Source organism: Notamacropus eugenii, chromosome 1 (genome assembly GCF_028372415.1).
Source record: "Notamacropus eugenii isolate mMacEug1 chromosome 1, mMacEug1.pri_v2, whole genome shotgun sequence".
Lineage (NCBI taxonomy): Eukaryota > Metazoa > Chordata > Mammalia > Diprotodontia > Macropodidae > Notamacropus > Notamacropus eugenii.
In genome coordinates, this window is record NC_092872.1 from 516,173,374 (window position 1) to 516,190,525 (window position 17,152).

The window sequence follows — 17,152 nt, forward strand, 5'->3', positions numbered from 1 at the left end:
TTTTACCTTCTTAGTTTACATTCCTCTACCTCGGTGCCCAATTTCACTTTGTCATACTACTCATAACAAAGTAGCATTTACATAGCTCTCTAAGGTTTACAAAATGTTTCACATATGTTCTCTCATTTGGTTCTCACAATAGAACTTTGAAATAGGCATTTTGTCATTTTCCATATTTTTTTTTCAGACGAGGAAACAGAGGCTGAAAGATATTAGGTAACTTGCCTAGGCAGGATTTTAACTGTGCTCTTCCTGACGACTGTTCCCAGAAATCTCTTCATTGACAGAGCTAATGGCTCTTTCTCAGTCTTCATCCTTCTTGGCCTTTCTGCAACCTTTGACATTGTTGACTGCCCTGTTCTAGATGCCCCATCTCTGTAGGTTTTGGTGTCATTGCTCTTTCTTAATTCTTTTCCTCTCTCTCCCACTGTTCTTTCTCATCCTCAAGGCATGATCATTAACTTTGGTTTTATCCTGGGCATCCTTCTCTTCTGCCTCTATGCTATAGTGCTTGATGAGCCTATCATGTCCCATACATTCAGTTATCTCTGTGCAGATGATTACCAGATCCATAGATCCAGCCCTAATCTTTCTCCTGAATTCCAATTCCACATCTCCAACTGCTTTTTGGACATCTCAGACTTAATGTCCCCTGGACACATCAAATTCCACATGTCCAAGACAGAGCTATTATCTTTATCTCCAAAACTTCCCTTCTTCCCACCTTTTCTATGACCATTGAGGGAAGTGCCATTTTCCTGGTCACCCAAGTTCCACAATGTTGGTATAATCTTAAATTCCTCGGTCTCACTCACCCCAATATCTAATCTGTTGTCATTTTGGTGTTTCTGCCTTCACAGTATTACTCATATAAACCTCTTCTCTCTATTCACATAGCCATAAGCCTAGTTCAGGCCCTCATTACCTCATGGATGGCTGATTGAAATAACCTTCTCTAGTCTTCTAGCCTGTAGTCTCTCCCAGTTCCAGTTCATTTTCCACTTAACTCCCACAATGATCTTCCTGGAGTACAGATTGATTGGATCATGCCACTCAATTATTCAGTAAGCTCTAGTGGCTCCCTATCACCTCCAGGACCAAATATAAAAATAACATTTTTTTTTTAGTTAATTTTGTTTATTTTCAGTGTTCTACAATCACTACCATATAACTTAGATTATTATTTTTCCCTCCCTCCCCCCTACATTCTCTCTCCCTCCCCGAGAGAGCATACAATTTTATATAGGTTCTACTCAAACATTCTTATTAAATACATTTTCACTATAGTCATGCTGTGTGGAAGAATTAAATTGAATGGGAGAAATCATATAACAAACCAAAATGGAATACACACACAAAAAAATGATTGCAACAATCTGTGATTGAATTCCATAGTTCTTTCTCTGGATGTGGAAGGCATTTTGCCTTAGAAGACCTTTGGAAATTTTTTTAAGTCCTTGCATTGCAGTGAAGTTCCAAGTCTACTGGAAAAAGCTCTCGCACACCGTGATCATTGCTGTGCACAAAGTTCTCCTGGTTCTGCTCCTTTCACTCAGCATCACATCATATAAGTCTTCCCAGGCCTCTCTGAAGTCTTCCTGTTCATCATTTCTTATAGCACAGTAGTATTCCATTACATTTATATACCATAATTTATTCAGCCATTCCCCAATTGATGGGCATCCCCCTGATTTCCAGTTTTTGGCCACCACAAAGAGTGCTGCTATAAATATTTTTGTACATGTAGGGCCCTTTCCCATTTTTATGATCTTTTGGGGATACAGTCCTAGAAGTGATATTGCTGAGTCAAAGGGTATGTATATTTTTGTAGCCCTTTGGGCATAGTTCCAAATTGCTGTCCAGAATGGTTGGATCAGCTCACAGCTCCACCAGCAATGTATTAGTGTTCCAACACTCCCATATCCTCTCCAACATTTATCATCTTCCTGTTCTGTCATGTTTGCCAATCTGATAGGTGTGATGTGGTACCTCAGAGTTGTTTTGATTTGTATCTCTCTAATCAAAAGTGATCTGAGCATTTTTTCATATGACTATAGATATCTTTAATTTCTTCCTCTGAAAATTGCCTGTTCATATCCTTTGACCATTTATCAATTGGGGAATGACTTGTATTTTTGTACATTTGACACAGTTCTCTATATATTCTAGAAATGAGGCCTTAATCACTGACATTAACTATAAAAATTCTTTCCCAGTTTTCTACATCCCTCCGAATTTTGGTTGCATTGGGTTTGGTTGTGCAAAAACTTTTCAGTGTAATGTAATGAAAATTATCCATCTTGTACTTCATAATGCTTTCTATCTCTTCTTTAGTCAAAAATTCTTCCCTTCCCTATAAATCTGATAAATACACTATTCCTTGCTCCACCAATTTATCCATAGCATCAATCTTTATACTTAGATCATGTACCCATTTGGATTTTATTCTTGTGTACAGTGTCAGACATTGGTGTATTTCTAGTTTCCGCTACACTTTTATCCAGTTTTCCCAGCAATTTTTGTTGAACAGTGAGTTGTTATCCCAGAAGCTGGGGTTCTTGGGTTTATCAAACAGTAGATTGCTGTATTTGTTGTCTGCTATGTCTTGAGTACCTAGCATATTCCACTTGTCTACCCTTTTGTTTCTTAGCCAGTACCAAGTGGTTTTGATAATTGCTGCTTTATAATACAATTTGAGATCTGGTAGCACTAGGCCACCTTCCCTACCTTTGCTTTTCATTAGTCCCCTTGATATTCTGGACCTTTTGTTCTTCCAGATGAATTTTGATACTATTTTTTCCAGCTCTAGAAAATAATTATCTGATAGTTTAATTGGTATAGCACTAAATAAGTAAATTAATTTAGATAAAATTGTCATTTTTATTATATTGGTTCGGCCTACCCACAAGCAGCTAATGTTTTTCCACTTACTTAGATCTGACTTTATTTGTGTGAAAAGTGTCTTGTAGTTGTGTTCATATAGTCCCTGGGTTTGTTTTGGCAGGTAAACTCCCAAATATTTGATAGTGTCTACCCTAGCTTTAAATGGGATTTCTCTTTCTATCTCTTGCTGTTGGGCTTTGTTACTAATATATAGAAATGCAGAAGATTTGTGTGGGTTTATTTTGTAACCTGCAACTTTGCCAAAGTTGTTTATCATTTCAAGTAGTTTTTTACTTGAATCTCTGTCATCATGTCATCTGCAAAGAGTGATAACTTAGTTTCGTCTTTGCCTATTCTAATTTCTTCAACTTCTTTATTTTGTCTAATTGATATAGCTAACATTTCTAGTACCATATTGAATAATAGTGGTGATAATGGACATCCTTTTTTCATCCCTGATCTTATTGGAAATGCATCTAGCTTATCTCCAGTGCATATAATGCTTGCTGAAGGTTTTAGGTAGATACTGCTTATTATTTTGTGGAAAGTTCCCTTTATTCCTATGCTCTCCAGTGTTTTAATAGGAATAGGTGTTGTATTTTGTCAAAAGCTTTTTCTGAATCTATTGAGATAATCATGTGTTTTCTATGAGTTTTGTTGTTATATGATCGATAATGCTAATAGTTTTCCTAATATTGAACGAGCCCTGCATTGCTGGTATGAATCCTATCTGATTATAATGTATTATTCTCGTGATAAGTTGCTGTATTCGTTTTGCTAAAATCTTATTTAAAATTTTTGCATCTATAATCATTAGAGAAATTGGTCTATAATTTTCTTTCTGTTTTGTCTCTTCCTGGTTTAGGTATCAAAACCATATTTGTATCATAGAAAGAATTTGGGAGTACTACTTGTTCCCCAATTTTCCCAAATAGTCTATATAATATTAGAATGAACTGTTCTTTAAATGTTTGAGAGAATTCACTTGTAAATCCATATGACCCTGGAGATTTTTTCCTAGGGAGTTCATTGATGGTCTGTTCAGTTTCTTTTTCTGAGATGGGGTTGTTTAAGTGTTCATCTTCCTCTTCTGTTAATCTGGGCAATTTATTTTTTAAAATACTCATCCATCTCATTTAGACTGTCAAATTTATGGGCATAAAGTTGGGCAAAGTAATTTCTAATTATTGTTTTAATTTCCTCCTCATTGGAGGTGAGTTCACCCCTTTCATTTTTGATATTGGTAATTTGGTTTTCTTCTTTTTTTTAATCAAATTGACCAAAGGTTTATCAATTTTATTACTTTTTTCATAAAACCAAGTATTAGTTTTATTTATTAGTTCAATAGTTTGATTAATTTCAATTTTACTAATCTCTCCTTTGGTTTTCAGTATTTCTAATTTGGCATTTACTTGGTGATTTTCAATTTGTCCTTTTTCTACCTTTTTCAGCTGCATGCCCAAGTCATTGATCTCATCTTTCTCTATTTTATTCATGTAGGCATTCAAGCTAGAAAACTTCCCCTAAGAAATGCTTTTGCAGCATCCCATAAGATTTGGTAGGTTGTCTCATTATTGTCATTCAAAAATGATATTTAAAGAACTTTATAGCCTAGCCCCTTCCTGACTCTCATCATCTTATACTTTACTTCCTTCCTTATACTCTAGGATTTGGCTATACTGGCCTCCTCCCTGTTGCTCAGACATGATACTCAGTTTTCTGATTCTGTATCTTTTCATTAGTCTCCTTACCTGGAATTCTCTTCCTCTCTGCCTCCTGGCTTTTCTGGCATCCTTCAAGACTTAGCTCAAATCCCCTTGTGCAATAGACTTTTCTTAGTGTCTCCCCCAACTCCTTGTCTGAGATTATATTCCAATTACAATGAATTTATCTTGTACATACATAGTTGTTTGTCTGTTGTTTCCCACTTTAGACTGTGAGCTCCTTGAGATCAGGGACTATGCTTTTGCCTTTCTTTGTATTCTCAGTGCTTAATACAGTGCCTGGCACATAATTAATACTTAATAATGCTTGTTGACTGACTGGCTTCTAAGTTCTGAGTTCTGTCCTCGGTACCATCTGGACTTCCTGTTCTGATAGTGAAAACAAAAGTATAGTCCAAGTGCTTTGATTGAATAGGTAAAATGGAAAAAGATGGCAAAGACGTCCCAGAATCTCTTTTCAATTTTTTCCCTAGAGAACTAAACCCAAGATAGCTTTGGGGGCAGGAAGAACTAGATCAAGAATCCTGAGCCTCAGTTTTCTCATCTCTAAAATGGCAACAGGGACCAACACTAAGATGAACTCTAGGTTCCCTTCCAGATCTGAAAATTCCTAAATTCTCTGAAACCATATTCTAGGGACTAACCTAACTAGGCTAACACTCTACTGTTATATCATCTAATTGCATGTTCTAGAAAATTCATCACACTTAGATAGGGTTAGTAACTAGATCTGTGATTAAATTGATATAGGGAACTCCCAAATGAGGAAATTTTCTCTCACTGTACAAGTCAGCACCTTTCCTGCAACTTAAAGGGTTGTCTAGAGCAAGAGTAGGGAACTTGTAGCCTCAAGGCCATAATGTGGCCCTCTAGGTCCTCAAGTGCGGCCGTTTTTGAAGTTTGCATTCAGTCAAAGGGTCATACTTGAGTACCTTGAGGGTCATGTGTGGCCTTGAGACCACAGGTTCCCCACTCGTGCTCTAGAGTATGCAGTGACTTACCCAGGGTCATATGTCCAGTATGTACCAGGGCCTGGATTTGAACCCAGGTCACCCTGACTTTGATACCAGATCACTATTCACTATGCCATAGATGTCTCTATGCATTACATTTGTCAAGAAAAACATAATATTTTTTCAATGAGTGCTTGTACTGTGTTCAACATTATGCTAGGCACAATAGGTGAGGACAAAGTTCAGATGAGATACAGTCTTGAAAAATTAAATACTGAAATAAGGAATATAGTCCTGCAGAGATGGCATGTTTAGTTAGCTGTTTATGTATATATGTCTTATCTCCATAGTTAGACTATAAACTCCTAGAAAGTAGGTAGAGTTTCATTGATTAATTTCTTTTGTATCATCCTTAATGCATGTCACAGTGCATTATTGCAGAACATTCATTTAATAATAATAATTTATAAATTGGTAATGGATGAACCTTTCCCTTTAAGGCAACGAACTACAACTTTGATCTCCTTCCCAAACCTTCTGCCCCCAGGACTGCTTAGGTCTTGATCTCAAGCCTGTGGCCTGTATTACTTCACTCAGATGGGGCAGCCATCTGTTTCCAACAAGACCCAGTCACCAGGGACTATTTCCCTGCAAGCTCTCCAAATCAGATCATTTAAAATGAACATTTACAGGGATTTGCCACTGGGCCTGTGTGAAAGGTCACCTCATTAAGCAGAAAAACCAGTAAAATGCAAGGACAGCTGAATTATAATACCACATGTGCTGCAGAGGCCTGGTTAGGCCCTTGTCCCATCTTCTAGCCATGAAAATTATGAACAGAGGTGAATATATTTATCTGCAGAGAGTTTGATAGATTCTCCTAAAGAGATTCTACAATACTAGAATTTAGAACTGGAAGGGACATTAGAAGTTAGTTAGTTTAACTCTATCATTTTATAGATGGGGAAACTGAGGCATAGAGGAAGGGAAATGACTTGCTCAAGGTCATACAAGTAGCGAGAAGCAGAACTGTGTTTCAGACCCAGGTTCTCTGAGTCCAAATTAAGTGAACTGGTATGTACAATGATATTTGCACATGCATCTGTAAATGTGTATCTGGAGTACCTGTGTATACTTGAGTTACTGTACACAGTCATTGTGTAGAACATACACCCTACCTTTCAGTATAGCTATGATGTGCTTTTTGAAAGTCTCTGTAAAGTGAATTTCTGTAGAGTGAATATTTTTTCTTTGACTTCCATTGTAAAATCAGAGATGAATTTTCATAGAGACTGTCATCTAGTAGACTGAATTGAAGACCCTCACACAAGATAGCAAAGAGCTTTATGGTGTTTTGAGGGTTGTAGCACAATGCCTGATTAGGGTTTTTAGCAGGACCTTCCCACTGGAGAGCACTGGACTTGGAGTCAGGAAGGAATTAATTTGTTTGAGACAATCAGGGTTAAGTGACTTGCCCAGGGTCACACACCTAATAAGTGTGTGAGGTGAAATTTGAACTCAGGTCCTCCTGATTCCAGGGCTATTGCTATATGTACTGTACTACCTAGTTACCCCTGAAAGGAATGGATTGGAAACTCACCTGAAATACTGACCAGCTGTGTGAACCTGAAAAAGACACTTAATTTCACTGTGTCTCGATTTCCATATCTGTAAAATAAGAGGATTGAACTTGATGACTTCTGAGGTCCCTTCTGACTTTAAATCAAACATCAGTTAATCAATAAACATTTATTTAGCATCTATTATGTGCCAGACACTGTGCTAAGTCAATGATCCTATGATCTCCCTTCCATTATAGACTTCCTCTTCTATTCAATCAAACTGAGATCTGGAGAAGACCTTAGCTTTTAAAGGCCAGGGTCTCTGGGGCCATCTCCAGTTGTACTGATCCACATCTGCTCAGACAACTACAGAGAAGAAAGTGAGACTGGTGACTGGACAGCCCTGCTCACTTAAATCCAATTCACTTGCATGTAGTGACATCACCTCCCAGATGTCCTGGTCCTCTTGGAGAACAAAGGACAAACAACAACAGTCCTCTTCCATACTTGCAGGCCATAGGAATGTTCCCCAATCCTGAATGTGCCCTAAGTCCACAGTCCAAACTCTGAGAATTTTGTGTTACATCTCCTTTTGTCAACATACTTGCAATGAATGATAAAGCCAAGTTTGGGATGTTACTTTGCCAGTAGATCTCACCTCCTAACATGTCATTTCAGATTTCTAGTCTAAAAATTATTTACATTCAAAGCTTTAGCTTATATAAAATGATCTGGCTCCCTTTTTGATCAATCCTACAAGTTAGAGATTCAGCATATTCAGTTTAGTTTAAATGTAGTATACCCAGACAGCAAAGCTTAGTTGAGGAATTGCTGAGTGTGGCAGGAAAGGCTTTGAAGAGTTAAATTTCCTAGCTATAATTAATAGAAACTCTTCTGCCTAAAGGAGGGACTTGACTTGTGCCCTGGGGGCTGGGGTGGATCCTGGATGTCTGGGCCAGGCCACCATTTCTAAAAGACAAATGTAGGGAAAGGAAATCATATAGAATGTGATCAAGCACATCTTGCTAGAGAAAGAGAAATGAGGAGAGCAAGCTGGCCTGATTTGTCACTTGTAAATAGTTTACATTGGGAAGAACAGATGGTTTATCTCTCCTTGGGTCCTTGCATTTTTTCCCCCTCGTTAAAAAGCCTCTGTTAGCTAACAGGAACTAGCTTGGCAGTATACACACCCGGGGTTTCTCTCCTGGCCAGAGAACCCCTAAGAGAGGTTGGTGTGGGAGCCTGCCACATTCCATTGCTTGGGGCTTGGTTCTAAAAGTTCAGGGTGCCAGGTTTGGAATAGAGAGAGAGAGAGAGAGAGAGAGAGAGAGAGAGAGAGAGAGAGAGAGAGAGAGAGAGAGAGAGAGAGAAAGATAGATAGATAGATAGATAGAGAGAGAGAGAGAGAGAGAGAGAGAGAGAGAGAGAGAGAGAGTGTGTGTGTGTGTGTGTGTGTGTGTGTGTGTGTGTGTGTGTGTGTATAGGGAGGGGAGGTGGAGATTATCAAAGTCTAGTCTGGTTAAGTCAACAAGTATTTATTAAGTACTTATTTATGTGCCAGGACTGTGCTAAGTGCTAGAGATACAAAGAAAAGTAAAAGACAGTCCTTGCTGTCAAGAATCTCAACATACTTATTGGAGAAATGATATGGAAGCAGCTATGAACAAACAAGCTGTATACAGCATGAATTGGAGATAATCCACAGAGGAAAGGCATCAGTATGAAGGGGGAGCTAGGGGGCTGCAGAAGGCCCACACCTTATATTCTTCCCCTGGGCAGAAGAACCCTCTATTAGAAGAAAGTGCACCTTTGTTAGTCCTGAACTGCCTGTTCACCCATAAGTTGGGAGGTAACAGTCACAGGCAGAGCTAAAGAAGAGATAGGGAATTCCCTTGTCTCCAGGCCAGGATGTAGTTTTAGAGAGAGATGTAGTCACATATGATAGGAGAACACAGCATGAAAGAGAGTGAGGAGGAAAGGCTCTCCCTTCTCCTTCATCTCCAGAATGTCCTCTGGGTGTGTGAGTGGATGCTTCCTCCCACCCCCAAGCCCAGCCATTTGGGGTAAGGAGGCAGGGTGGTATGGTGGGAAGAGCATTAGCATCAGGCTTACCTCTAGAGACCTAGTCTTAGCTGCCCTTAGGCAAGTCATAAAATCACAGAATTGGAGAGCTGAGGGGTCTTAGAGAACAATCCTTTCATTTTCTGTTGAGGAAATTGAGGGGTAAAGAGTGCATATGACTTGTCCAAGGTCACACAGGTAATAGAGCTTGGACTAGAACTCCAGCCTCCCAACTCCTAGCCCTTTGCCCTGTCAGTCTGTACTGTATTGGCTGCTTCCATTTCTCTGGGTCTCAGTTGCCCCATCTGAAAAATAGGACCAATTGTGGCAGTCTTGCCTCTTCACAAGGGCTGTTGTCATTTTGAAATAACAGATGTGAAAGTGCCTTGAAAAGTATCAACTGCTCCATAAAAGTAAGGTGTGCTACCATGTTGCTATTGTTATCAGGACTTCCCCTCTAGCTTTTCTCCTGGCTGGTGGCTACTCTGTCAACACCAATCTGCAAGCCAGAGACTTCTCTGTGGTCTGTTGTTGAGGGTTAGTCCTCAGCTGCCCCTGAGAGGAGTGAGCAAAGGCTTGATAGGACCATGAGACATAAATCTCACTCCTCCCCCATCAGGGCAGCTGAGGACTAAACCTAGGAATCTGATGGCATTCCTCCACCAGGGCGAAGTTAAGGGAAGCTGTGCTAAATGTGCCAAAAATATAATTAAAACCGCCTCAAGATTCTTCTGGTAGTTTCTTTGTATTGGACTAAAGAATGAAAACAGTCTGGAGCCTCCTTCCTCCTCCTGCTGCAGAAAGAACCTACAGAGAAAGATTCCAGGGCAAAAAGAGGCAGGGGAGAGAGGGCATGAATTAGACCCAGACTTGGTGGCTGGCAGGACTGCGGCTTAGAGCTGTCTGTCCTTTCTCTTTGTCTCCTGCACACACCTGATGCACGCTGATCGCCTGCCCTTCCAACTGCCTGGAATGCCTTATCCTGGTTTTCTACGCATTCTACGAGGCCCAGCTCAATGAGATTTTCCTCATCCAGCTCTCATTTTCTGAACTATACCTCCAGTACATACCATCTTTATATGATGTGATATAGTACCAATTGCATGCTGCTCTGCATTGCTTTCTAATTTTTTTGTATGTAAGTCTTATCATCTTAACTATGTCTCATCCTTCTCTAGCAGTGTTTCTTAAACTGTGGGTTGCAACGTCATATGGGGTTAAGGTCCACAGTTTAAGAAGTGCTGAAGGGGTTCTGAGTGGGCTTCTTTAAGAAGCCCTACTCTATATCATCTATATTCTCTACAACTAGCATAGCACTGAATACACAGTTAGCAGGTGCTAATGATTGTGGAAGATTGATAGAAAAGGCAAAACTGCATAGTATGGTGCAGAGAGGCAGGAGACCTGACTTCAAGGCCTAAGGGAGACTGGAGGACAGCATGGTACAGTGAGAAGAGTCCCTCCCTGGACATTAGTATGAATCTTAGCTCTGACATCTACTACCTGGTTGACCTTGGGCAAGTCACTTAATGTGTCATCCTCAGTTTCCTCATCTGGAAAGTGAAGGGGTTGGACTAGATGACTTTGAAGGTCATTTTTAGCTCCAGAACTCTGATTGGCTGAGCTGTGATCATTCTAGTTCTAAAATTCTAAGTCCCATTCTATCACAGGAATACGGAAAGCCTAGGATAGGGGTTCTTCCCTGACCATTTGCTTCATTGCTTCAAGGACCTATAATTTCAATATCAATCTATTCTTTGACCCATACTGAGCCTTAGACAATCTTTATGAGTTGCTATGGATGAAAAAAAAAATAGCTTCCTGACTCATCTTCTGGTGATGAGCCTCTGTGTATTTAGCTAGTCTGGTTCCTGGGACACAGACACATAGTCTAGCTCTGAATTATACTCTTCAACTTGGAAGGTCCTTCTAGAGCTCAGGACTTGATGGCATAGATTTCGAGATCCCAGGATCATCTTTGCACTATTATGTGCCATCAAAAGAAGAGTTCAGGATCTGGGTTAGAGTCATTGAGTCATGGCACTATAGAGCTGAAAGAGAACTTGGAGATCATCCAAAGATTCCCAAACTTATTTGGCCTATCATCCCCTATAAAAAAATACTCAGTGCCCACCCTGGAAATATACTTTCTTTAACCTTTTAATGTTTTTTTTTTTTTTTGAAATTTGCATCACCTGAGGCTACTAGTGCCCCTTACCTCCCACCCCCCCAACCCCATCATTCCCCCAGGGGATGGTATCACCCACTTTTGGAATCTATGAATTCTAGACCAATCCCCTCACTTTACAGGGAAAGAAACTGAGGCCAGTTAGTGGCAGAGAAATAGAGCCAGTTACTGCAGAGGGAGAGAGAGACAGAGAAAGAGAACACACGGATCTCAACTCATGGGGGATAATACAGGCAGGACAATCAGAGACCCACTGTTCTCAGTAAAAAAGTTCATTCTATAATGAGCTGGAAATTGCTTTCAATTTTCTTGAAGCAAAACACCTAGGGTTCAATTAGTGGTAGGATGCGTTTACACTTTACTTTCCTAGGTATAATTATCAGGGTATTCATAAATAGTTTAAAAAACATGTTCCAAATATTTTTAGAAAAATCAGTGTCACTTTTACCTAACAAAACCAAGTACATTCTTTCACATTAACATTTTCTTTCTTCCTTCCTTCCTTTCTTCCTTCCTTCCTTCCTTCCTTTCTTCCTTCCTTTCTTCCTTTCTTTCTTTCTTCCCATTCCTTCCCCCTTCTTTCCTTGCTTCTATCTTACCTTTCTCTTTTTGGAGAGAACTCTTCCTTCCTCCCTCAGGATGTACTAGCATTACTCTGAAAAAGAATAGAAGAAATTCGCTCAGATTTTAGGAAGGAACACTGAAACTGGGAATCAAGAGACCTGGCTTTGAGTCCCAACTTTGTTATTTGACTAGTTATATTATCTTAGACAAGTGATTTCCCTTCTTTATAAGTTAATTTCTCATCCTTAAAATGAGAGCGCTATACTCTACGATATCTAAAACTCCTTACTGCTCTAACATCCCAGGTTCTAATCTTCTTCCAGTTCCAACATTCCATGTCCTAAGAGCCTATCAGTTCTGACATTCTAGTTCATCCCATCTAAGTCCATCCCAGCTCAGATATGCTGTATTCTGTCTTAAAGTCCTTTCTGGCTCAAACACTAGAGTTCTGTACATTATAGTATTGCTGTAAGAACTGCATGAGTTAATGTATGTGAAAGTACTACCAATAGGTAAGGGATTATTTCTCTCTTTTCCTGTTATTTTTTATCATTATTTACTTTGTAGGGCTCAAGTGTCAAAGGTCAGCCATGAATTTTAAGCATAGGCAGCCTCTGGTACTATGTGGGGCCTATAGATAGAGGGGACCACCATCCCTGCTAAAGGTCTGTTTATGTTTTTTGGTAAATGAAGGTTAAGGAGGCCCTTCCTGAATTCTCTCACAGTCCCTGGCTTTAACAATCTGGTTTTCAGGGAGTTTGTATTTAAGTCCCAACATGCCTTTCAGTCCCAGGATAATAGCATGGGGGTAGGGAACTAACTAGTCAATCCTCACAGAACCACAGATTCTTTTATGGGACCAAAAATTTGCTGAGACAAGCCTTTGGAGATCTTTCCTTCTATTTCAGTCAACACCTCCATTGCTTCCAATGACCCAGTGACCCTCAACAAGAATAAAATAGGGGATTCCCTATATGGGTCCAATTGGAAGGACACTAGAAAGTTCAGTCCTTCTATCCTCAAATATTTCCTTCACTCAAGGGATAATTTGCCTTGAATTTTCACCTTTGGCAATTAGCCTTAAGCATGAGCTTCTTCCTAGTTCTGCTTCCAAATGTGACAAACATTTATTAAACACCTACTGTGTGTAAGATGAGAGGCAGTATTTTGGAGCCAGGAAGATTGGGTTGCAAATCCAACAACCTCTGCAGAATACTAATTGTGGGGTCAACATTGAGTAGCAACCTCTCAGTGCTGTGGCCAGATTTCTAAGGCTAAGTTACAAAGGAGTTGTTCATCTGCATCAATGTGATGAATTTCCACCTGAATGGGTTCTTTCCACTGATGAGATCATAGGTCTGGATCTAAAAAAGGAGTGCAAGGTGTGGTGCTAGGGAAAGGTGAAAGGTGAAAAAAAAAAGACAGTTTCTGACCTACGGAAGCTTATAGACTAATAAAATATAAAAATTCCCGGGTAGATTTCCTCCTTAGATCTCAAACATGGCAGATTTGGATGTTCTTCCTAATAATGTAGATTTTTATACACCCATTCTTGACCATCATGTATCACTCAGACATTTCCTCCCATAACCCAGCATGCTGAAGGGCTTCCTTTATTTCCTGATATTTCAAGGTCATCATTGAAGCACATACACTTCCACCTCTTCTCCTTCCCTCTTGTTCACATGACCAGCCCACCTTCTTTTTCAAGAATACATCCTTTCCTTATTTGTTTTATAATGCAGCCTGCTCACAATCCGCCATTGTTCCCTATGGGATAGTTATTTGTAATTCTTTGTAGAGCCTAGGTGAGGTAGTATGCATATGTAATCCCTGATACTGGGGAAGGTTGAGGCTGATGGATCACTTGAGTTCAGGAATTCTGAGCTGAATTAAGGCTAAAATTGATTGGGTGTCCAATAAAATGTGGCACAAATATGGTGAGCCATTGGGAGCAGAGGTCTACCAGCCTGACTAGGAGTGGTGAGTGGGCCCAACTTGGAAAAATGGAGCATGTTAAAACTTCTGAGCTAATCAGTAGTGGAATTAGTTACTTTTCCAGCCCGAAGGAGATGGGAAGACCTGGTGTCAAAAAGAAAAGAATTATTTGTAAACAGCAGTGTTCCATGACTCCCAGGCATACAACAACTCAGCTTGAGAACTGACATTAAAAAATGAGCCTTTTTTTTTCTAAGAGAAGTTAAAGGAGTAAAGGTATTGTAACCAGCTTTCCTCCTCCTGTTAAATACTGGACTCAGCTGATTTGTAGTATTTTTCCAATAAATGTATACTTAAGGCTGAGTTATCTGAGTTGCCCATCTAACAAAATTTCATTAATTTATTAATTGTTCTTTACTTGTCTTTGTAGATGTAACACACTGCACATAATAGGCACTTTATAAATGCTGTAGAATGAATGATTGAGTCAGTGAATCAATGAAGAGGACCACGTGAGAGCACTAAGGAAAGAGAAAGGGCCACAAGAAGAGAGAGGGGATTGCTAAAATAATAATTCTAATGAATAATAATAATAAATAAGAAGAAAAAGAAGCAGCTTTCTATGTCTCCTCCTGGGGAAACACCAGTGTTGATCTTGAAGTCTTGGCTCCCTCATAATTCTAATCAGTTAGGGAGATATTGGCCCTTTTTCTAACAGCAATGTATGTTCTTCTGTCTCCCTGGCTCGGGCATGCAAGTGTGTTGGGCGTAGCTCACATCTAATCCTGAACTTAAATGACCTTCACCTCCAGCCTCTTCACATTCTCTAGGGCAGAGGCAGCATGGTGTAATGATGTAGCTGTGTGGATGATTCATGTTATCTTTCTAACCCTCATTTTATTCATCTGAAAAATGAGGGATTTGGATTAGCTGAGCTCTAAATCATAGAGCTTTCCCTGTTCAGGTCAGGGAGTAGACTGTAGTAGAAAGGGTTTTGGGTTTGGTATCCAAAGATGTGGTGGACTCATGATTCCAGAATAGAGAATCATAGGATTTTTGTTCTTGTTATTTAGGTGTTTCAGTTGTGTCTGACTCTTTGTGACCTCATTTGGGGTTTTCTTGGCAAGGATACTGGAATGATTTGCCATTTTCTTCTCCAGCTCATTTTACAGATGAGGAAACCAAGGCAAACTGGGTTAAGTGACTTGCTCAGAGTCACACAGCTAGTAAGTTTCTGAGGCCAGATTTGAACTCAGGAAGATGAGTCTTCTTGATTCCAAGCCAGCACTCCATCCACTGCATCATCTAACTGCCCTGAGAATCATGGGCTTTAGAGTTCAAAGGGACCTTAGCAATTATTTAGTCTAGCTTCTTTATTTTACAGATGAATATACTGAGGCCCAAAGAGTAGAAGTGATTTACTCAAAGCCATTCATTAAGGGTACAGGATATGAACCCTGTTTCCACATCCAGTTCCAGATTTTTCTTCCCCAGTCTGTATCTCAGTTTCCTCATCTATAAAATGGGGACACTGATTCTTGCCTAATTCACCTCACTGGATGGCTATGAGGAAAAGGCTTTGGGAACCTAAAATTCCTCTAGAAATGTAAGGTATTTGCTTTCCAGAAGTCCCCATCAGTGAAGCCTGATTTCTCTTTAGAGTGTACTGTTGCTGCTGATTGCCAGGTTTGGATTAAGCAAGCAGAATGGAGGTGCCTTCAGCGTAGCTGTAGTTGAATTTGACATAGCAGTGCTAAGATGGGAAATTCATCCAGGTTTCCCATCTCATAAATTTGGTCAATGCTAGATTAATGAGCTTCAGACCCAGTCAGATACAGTGAAAAGAGCAATGGGTTTGGAATCAGAGGATTTGGGGGATTCTAATCCCGGCTCTGTCGCTTACTCCCTGTCTGAATTTGGATAGGCCCCCTTATGTCTCAGAGCTTCACTTTCCTCATCTGTAACATGAGGAGGGTAGATGGACCCTGCGACCCTGCGACTGCTAAGATGTCTTTATCCTTTAGAGCAAGGAGAAGACAAGATTTTGCAGGTCTTTGGAAAAAGAACTCTGACCCTCTGGAGTCAGTAAACCTAGGTTCTAAGTCTTGCTCTACTAAACATTAGTTTTGTGGCCACTTTGCACTTTCTGGATCTCAGGCTCCTCATCTTCAAAATGAGGGGCTTGGTCTCCCTGATTTTTAATAGCCCTCCTCACTCAGTGATTCTCCAAGGGCAGCCTTGAAGCAAGGACCGTAATCCCATTCCCAGATTCACATTCCTTGTCTTGGGCTATTTTACAGTTTCCTTTTGTGCTAAACTGAAAAGCTATTTTGGAAAGACTTGCAAGTAAATTCAACTGTGGTTGTATTTGAACTTCTAAAACAAGCCCTAAATGAGGGAATGAGGCAGCAGAACCACCCAGGCCCAGGAGGCAGTGTTAAACTTAGAAGCATCACCACCTCTGAAATTGCAGGTTATTTGGCAGGAGGAAGGAAAGAAGTCGAGTCTTGTAGATCGTCGGCCAGACTGGGCTGCCAGTGAGTGGTGCCAGCCACAGCTGCGCCGGGCCAACCTCCTTTTCCAGGTGGCACCCCAGAGGAGTCCAGGACAGTGCCTTTGGGGAAGAAACAGCCTAGAGGCCTTTTCTACAGCTCTTACACAGACTGCATAAGGGTCTTTGTTTGCATATGTCCCTGGCTGGGTAAGCAAGAGGACTTGTTTTCTTTCCCTTGACTCCCTTACAGATCTGTCTGTTCTGACCCGAGAGAATGGGCCAGAAGCTTCATGCATTCAGCTGATGCTTTCTCTTTTAAGAGCACGTGCAGTTGATGTAACCTTCTCCCCTCCCCCCTCCCCCCATCCCCTCCTCTTTGAGGTTATTCTGGACTGGTCACAAGCTTTCCAAAGCCTGCCTCAGTTAGAGCTCCTGCTCCCCCACCAAGCAGAGGCCAGAGAGGAAGCATCAAGTAAGCCGGCTGACATCAGGAAATCAGTGCTAAGCTGGCTCTGCTCCAGCCACCGGGTCAAGGTTTGGGAAGCTGCATGTTTTATACCCTTTGGCTGTTCAGGGCAGTGGGGAAGTTTAGACAGAATGCTAATATTTCTCTCAATTCAGGGGTGCTGAATAGAGAACCATGGAGATACCCCTTCTTTCTAAAGTTGGTGTGTATTAGTAGAAAAAATTAGAGGTCTAGGAAAACTGAGCTGTACTCCCAGTTCTGGGCCACCCCAGTGTGAGACTTGGAGTCAGTCAATTCCTTTCTCTTTCAGCCTCAAATT

General features: G+C 40.5%; 1 protein-coding gene across 5 annotated transcripts in view; it reads left to right on the top strand.

The window, feature by feature from the left end:
* Positions 1–17,152, top strand: part of RIPOR3 (RIPOR family member 3) — a 114,656-nt gene that overhangs the window by 37,289 nt on the left and 60,215 nt on the right. Inside the window, exon 1 of one of the 5 annotated variants that reach the window (XM_072633568.1) lies at positions 11,406–16,901. The exons of 1 other annotated variant lie outside the window; for it this stretch is intronic. The gene's annotated coding sequence lies outside the window, so the exon portion shown is untranslated. Of the gene's footprint in view, positions 1–11,405; positions 16,902–17,152 lie in introns of those variants that run through there. 3 more of the 5 variants (XM_072633563.1, XM_072633559.1, XM_072633565.1) reach the window with 3 other exon arrangements.